Source organism: Aedes albopictus, chromosome 1, assembly GCF_035046485.1.
Source record: "Aedes albopictus strain Foshan chromosome 1, AalbF5, whole genome shotgun sequence".
NCBI classification, from domain to species: Eukaryota; Metazoa; Arthropoda; class Insecta; order Diptera; family Culicidae; genus Aedes; species Aedes albopictus.
In genome coordinates this window covers 313,289,343-313,296,369 of record NC_085136.1, presented here as the reverse complement: position 1 = coordinate 313,296,369, position 7,027 = coordinate 313,289,343, and positions in this window count along the sequence as shown.

Genomic DNA, 7,027 nt, shown 5'->3' with positions numbered 1-7,027 from the left:
TCGACCTTTTGTCCATTCGACCTTTTGTCCATTCGACCTTTTGTCCATTCGACCTTTTGTCCATTCGACCTTTTGTCCATTCGACCTTTTGTCCATTCGACCTTTTGTCCTTCGACCTTTTGTCCTTCGACCTTATGTCTTTCGACCTTTTGTCATAGATTCGTTAGAATGGGTACTTGAGTACTTGACTCTCGTGTCAAGACCTTTTTTAAATTTTTGTTCAATATTTTGTATATATATGATTTATTTTTATAGCGCTCTATATATAGTTTTGGTAGGTCATAAATTTCGGTGTAGTTGAGTGATTCAAACGCATTGAGGTGATCAGTCTCGTTGCTGTTTTGTTTCACAGTATTATGTTGTACACTCGGTTGAGTTTCCGTTTTCTTGGACATGGCTCTAGTGGTTACTTTGAGCACTGTCATGTTTTTGAGTATGTCTGAATCGAGTTGGATTCGTGAGAGAGCGTCTGCTCCCACGTTCGTTTTACCTTGTACATATTGGATATCATAATCAAATTCTTCCAGTTCTAATCTCATACGAGTTAGTTTTGAAGTAGGGTTCTTCATCGAAAACAAATAGACTAGAGGTCTATGATCTGTTTTAATTGTGAATTTTGTTCCTATTAGGTAGTGTCGAAAATGTAACACTGCCCAGTGGATGGCTGTCAATTCTTGTTCAATTGTAGATTTATTTGATTCACCTTTAGTAAATGCTTTACTTGCAAATGCAATAGGTAAATCAACGTTGTCATAACTTTGGGCAAGGATTGCACCACATGCTACTTTCGATGCATCTGTAATTAAGACAAAGTTTTTCTTGAAGTCAGGAAATCTCAGAACTGGAGGTGAAATTAATTTCCTTTTCAACGTTTCAAAGGCTGTTTTGCACTCTTCGTTCCATTCGAATACTGCATTTTTTCTCAAAAGTTTATTAAGTGGGTGTGGTATATCAGCAAATTTGGGAATAAAGCGTCTGTAATAGTTACAGAACGCAACAAATCTTCTAACTTCATCTGAGGTTTTCGGAACTGGAAAATTTTTAATCACATTATATTTTGATGGATCCGGTAAAATGCCTTTTTCTGAAATATGATGTCCTAAATAGGTAACATCATGTTTGAAAAAATTGCATTTTTCTGGATTCAGTTTCAGATTATATTGCCTTAATCGTTTGAAAACTGTTTCTAGGTTTTTAAAATGGTGATTTACCGAGCATCCGACTACAAGGATGTCATCGATGTACAAGAAGGCACACTCAGAGGGTAAACCACTGAGAGCAATCGTCATCATCCTCTGGAAACTGTTGGGAGAAACATTAAGTCCAAAGGGAAGACGATTGAATTCATAATGTCCAGAAGAGCTCGAGAAAGCTGTGTAATGTTTAGAATTTTCGTTTAACTCGATCTGGTGAAAACCAGATGCAAGATCAAGAGTTGTAAAGTACTTTGCCCGTCCAAGGTTGTCTAACATCTCGTCGATCCTTGGTAATGGGAATTTGTCTGCAATAATGGTTTTATTAAGTTGGCGGAAATCAACTACTAGTCGCCATTTTTTTCGTCGTTGTTGGATTTCTTGGGTACTATCAGAATTGGCGAATTGAAAGGAGATATTGATGGTCTGACTATTTTATCATCGACCATTTTTCGCACTTGTTTATCCATTTCTGCTTTATGAGCTTCTGGTATGCGATAATTCTTGATATAGGTGGGGCTATCCGAATTTAGCCTTAAGGTTTGCTTGTAAAAATTATTTGCCGATAACGGTTCATCTTTCAGGGCAAAAATATCATTAAAATCCAGACAAAGTTGTTTTAATTTGCTTTTAATACCTTCATCTGGTATAGTCGACAGATTTAGCTCATCAATTAGTTGATGGCTTCTTGTCGAAGTTTTTTGTTTATTCGGATTAACTAATAGGTAATCTTTAAGTGGTACTATTTTGGGTTTAAATGTATGTGGGATAGTTCTTGTACTGCTGTTTACATTGAGTACATTGATGAACTGAATCTTGTTGTTAATTACTGAATTTCCGATGAATACTCCAGGTTTTATTTGATCGGCTATAACTTCACTGTCTTCTTTTATCTCAGGAATAAATATTTGTTTGATCACTTGGCATCTAGGTGGAATTACGAGGTGATCTTGAAATTTGTCTTCGATCGGAATTTCGAAGTGTTCATTTTTGTAACTAAATGTCAATAACCAAGACTTTAAGCATATATTACAGCCGTAGTTTGCCAGAAAATCTCTTCCTAAGATTCCATCTGTACAAATAGGAAAGTTTTTATCTACGACCTGGAAATTCGCGGGTATTTTGTTGTAGTCAATTTTAATATTAGTATATGTGAGTCCAATACTCTCAGTTTTTCCTTCGGTTATTCCGTTTATGATGCACTTTTGTGCGGGATATATATTTTGATTCGAGTTCAGGATATTTTCCTTGATAACTGAAATATCTGCACCCGTGTCTACAATAAGTGTGCAACTTTTTTCGCACATTTCAAGTTTGACTGTTACAAATATAGAATAATTCATATTTATATTGAAGATATTTATCTCCTTGGATGAATTATTTGATCCCCATGCTCCGTTTCCGCCTCGACCTGGGGTTGAGTCGAGGGCTGATTGCCGTTTTCCGAGTAAAACACATTTCTGTTAGGATGATTGCGTTGACTACCACCCCGTCTATTGTAGTCATTGTTACGGTATCGGCTTTCTTGTAGCGATTTTGATCCCGTCCGTTGTTTCCCGAATATTGCCTATTATTGTTGTGATGGTTGTTGTTATTATTGAATCTTGTATTGCGGTTTATATATCTCCCACGATAGTTTCCGCGTTGAGCATTAAAATACTGACGATTCCTGTTGGTAAACTTTTGACCAACCATGTGGAATATTTCTTTTTCGCACGCCTCTTGTGTAGTGTTTTCGTTCACCTTTTGAATGGCTTCTCTTACTGACGAGTAATTGCCAGCTTTCAGGATTATTTTAGTTTCGGTATTTTTGATACCGTTTATCAATGTATCAATACCTGCTTTAGCAGCCATTGATTTAGCAATTTCTGTCGGTATTTTTTGGGACACATATATGTTCTGGAGCTGAGTGGTTAGCGAATCAACATCCGTGCAAAATTTTTCTAGATCGTTCTTTTGGCTACTTGCTTTAAGTTTGGCCATAATATTTTGTGCTGTGATCGTTTCGGTACAGCGTGCTTTGACATCTGCAATAATATCATCAATTGTCTTTACATCCTCAGGTAGGCCTTGTCTTGCCTTACCAGTCAAGCGTGTCTTTAAAAATTTTGCTGCCATCTCCCTATGATTACGACTTGTAAATTCTTTGAGGAGGTTAGCTCCATCAATAAATGTATTTAAATTGGCGGAGCATCCGTCGTACGTCTGTACGATAGCGGTTGCTGTATTAATGTCAAATTGTTCTGCCATTGTATTGGATTGTATTGGATCTTTTCTAAGTTTTCTACAGATTATCGCAAGACGAGCAAGGGTTTTAAATGTGTAGTTTGTATTTCGTGCACTGCCAATACGTAACTCGATAAAGTGAAAAATTCGGCTAGTTACCGTTCTTACTTCAACGTACTTGGAATCTACGTATTTTTTAGATAAAACATCCTCTAGGGTAGCAAGATCGTCTACAATTATGTTCCTTAACTCTCTAACTCGGTCTAACTTTTGATTTAGAAATGGTTTTGAATAGCTTCTATTGGGGGCCTTTTTGAAATTGTTTTCAATTTTTCTCAAATGTTCGATGTTGGCCTCTATTACTTCCATTAATTAGGGTACTTAAATTATTGCACTTCACTTACGTTTTTTTTTCAGCTTTGAACATCGGCGGCCTGGTAGGTACTCTCGTCGTCGATCTGCATCATCCACTACTATTTCGTCCTTCAAACCCGCCTGCCGATGGTTATCGGCAGTGGTCTCGCCTGCAGTTGATATCGATTTGTATTTTTTTCTTTGTGCATTTGCACTTTAGCACTAGATCTTCAGTTGATTTCACGGATTTCCTCACTGTTGGCTGTTCACGTTGTTTAAACGAATTTCTCGCTGCGCCGTCTGCCGCATTTTTGCTTTCGCGAATTTACTGTGTGCACGCAGGCACAGGAACAGGGCTAGCACTGATGCAATAAAAACGATGGTGCCGGCGATGATTCTCGCCTCTGTCGTGCTCAGGCTTACTTCAGTCTTGTTGATAATGGTGTCTGAAAACCAGCTCATAATTATGGCACTGAGCATTAAAGTTTTTCACTGAACTGATTCACACTTAGTAACTTTTCTAAAATCGTTACACTTTTCACCGGTCTAAAATCGTTAGACACTTTTGGTTTTTGGGTTTTCACTCGGGCTCGCTGTTCACGGTTGCCAAATCGTGGCATGGTGCCGGAGAAGGCTTTGTGACCGAAAAGAAAGAACTTACACGAAGAACGTTGCGTTTCAGAATGAATCATGTATTTCTGGTGCTTGAATGTTTTATAACTAGTTTACAAAAAGGGTAGGTATAACTAAAACACAGAGCCAGCGTGATACGTCGGTCGTCAGGGTTAAACGCTACCAATGTGTCGCGCAGCTGTTGAGTTGCGCTTGCATCAGCATTAAGAAAATGGTCAGGGTTGCGTCGAGGGTGTTTTGCTTTAATGGTCTTTTATGACAACAATAAAAGGAAAGCAGAAAAGAACTGCAACGTTTGGAGGTCGTCGCTCAATTATGCAAATAAAGAGAAAGTTGTGGAAAGTTCTGGAATGTGACTATGTGATGTGATAGGGTTTAGTTTTATGCTGTGAGATTTAATAGGAATGCTACACACTGCTGAAAATCGGGAGTCTCTGCTAGCAGCGCCACCCCGGATGAACACGCAGAAAAAACTATGTTAAAATCAAAAATATTTGAGGTAATTTCAAATTGTCAATTTGTTCAGGCCACAAAAATAAAACTATTTGGAGCAAATCGAACGACATATTTGAATCAAATGTAATCCATGTTTGAAACAAAAATGCATATCTGACAGATTATGTTAGAAATAAATGTAAATATTTTTGTTTTTTTTGTAGCCGGTCGGCCATACGGTAGTATTTGTTTTCCCATTAAACTTATAAAGTCATTTCCTTCGCTGGAAAAACCCTCACCTCCCGTGTTGTACTCTCAATGCCAATATCACGTATACATCTATTAGATAACAAACGCTCCCGAAAACAACGGAGACTTTCAGTGAACCTTGCCATTTTTGCAGGAGGAAATCTTGTTTGATGTTGCAGCTGGAACTTGAAAGTTTTGTTTATGTTCTCGGCGGTGGAACGGGGGGCTCCTCAGTGGGTATTGTCGAAACAAATGTGTAATTTAAATAGTTTTAAAAATTAAAATTTTAGTTTTGAACATTTTATCAGTTTACCGAATAAACGTGAATATTTTTGTTTCAAACGAACGAAATTTATATCCGTGAAGGTGGTACTATTCATGATAGTGTGTGTAAATTTTCATACTCGCACCAATACACACTTACACTTTTACAATAAGGTACCACCTTAGCTAACCAGGCGGCGGTGAGGTCGGTGACGCTTGCCGTTAGTTTGGGAAAATAACAGAGTTGCATGTCTTCTTGATAAATTATCTTCAGTAGATTTGTATGTTTTAAAAGCGGAGAACATCATATCGCAGACAGACGTTCAAGTTTGACTCAGCAGCTTGTGTAAAAAACATGGCCGCCACAAATTGCCAAGTGGCAATCAGCGAACAGATGGCGTTAGCGGCGTTCATATTCAATCGCTGCCTCACATGTGCGTTGCGACCAACAACTGTCACCACGGTCGTCTTCCAGCCGGATGGCGGGAAAAGACCGCACGTGTTGCACGCTAAAAATGTTTCCACATAATTTGTGCAGAGTAAATGACTTTTATTTAATGTCTAAAATCTTTTGCACAAATTAGCGCAGGGCTCTTGTAAAATATTTTACACATTATTACTTTTATGTTACATAGATTTGCTTGAATAAAACTGCATTTGGATGAACTTCACTCGCATTGGGAAATCTTTGTGAATGTGACGCAAATGTAGGAATGATTTTGACAGTGTTTGTTTTAATTTTATTTTTCGGTGGGTGGTGAATTGGGTGGTAAGTAAGCGGCTGGAAGCACGTGGTTTCTCAAACTGTCAACTGCTCGCGACTGCACTGTGGCAATCGGTTGCCTAGGTGTCGCTAGTGAAAATTTACATAGAAAATTTGAATAAATTTGTTCGAGCTAGAACGTCTGTCTGCGATCATATCAAGAGCAAATTTTCAATCCGACCTAAGTAACAAAATAAACAAAAATGAGATTTTTGCATATAATGATACCTAACGGACTGCTTAACACTGTTATGCAAGGCAAAAGTTAAAAGTAGTCAAAAACCTTAGAAATTTGAAAAATCAAATTGACTCAAGTAACATACTGAGCACTTTTCGTATGTGTCGCTTTGTCGGTACAATGACTTATGTAACGCACATAACTCTCAAGCGACGTAACAGTGCCGTCAAAACGACCTAACAACCAATGTCAACATAAATCATAATTGTTTACGTCAAAACTAAAACTGACCTTAATTAAATCACCTGTACAGGCCCCTGGCATCAATGAAATATATCGTAGCCAACATCTAACTGCCTTATACTCATATTCGTGCAAATTGAAATGAGCGTGTAATCAACAAACGCAGCTTTTGTTTGATGTTGTGAGCCACACACGAAATCACATTTACAATGCGTGTTTGTTGGGTTGCTTTATTCAACTAATCGCATGCTCCTCTTACCGTACATTCATATTAAAGCGAGTTGGAAGTGTTTTGTGAACATAAGAGGTGGAAAAAATGATTCCAAAAACTGATCAACAAACCAAAATAAACGTTAAACAAAATATTGTTGATGTTTTCGCATTTGACAGTGGGCGCTATTTATTAGCGCCCAGGACATCCTGTCTACCATGATTCCAATGCTTTGATATAGGCCGTGTCAGGGGCCTGTCAAACAGCGATAGTGGCGA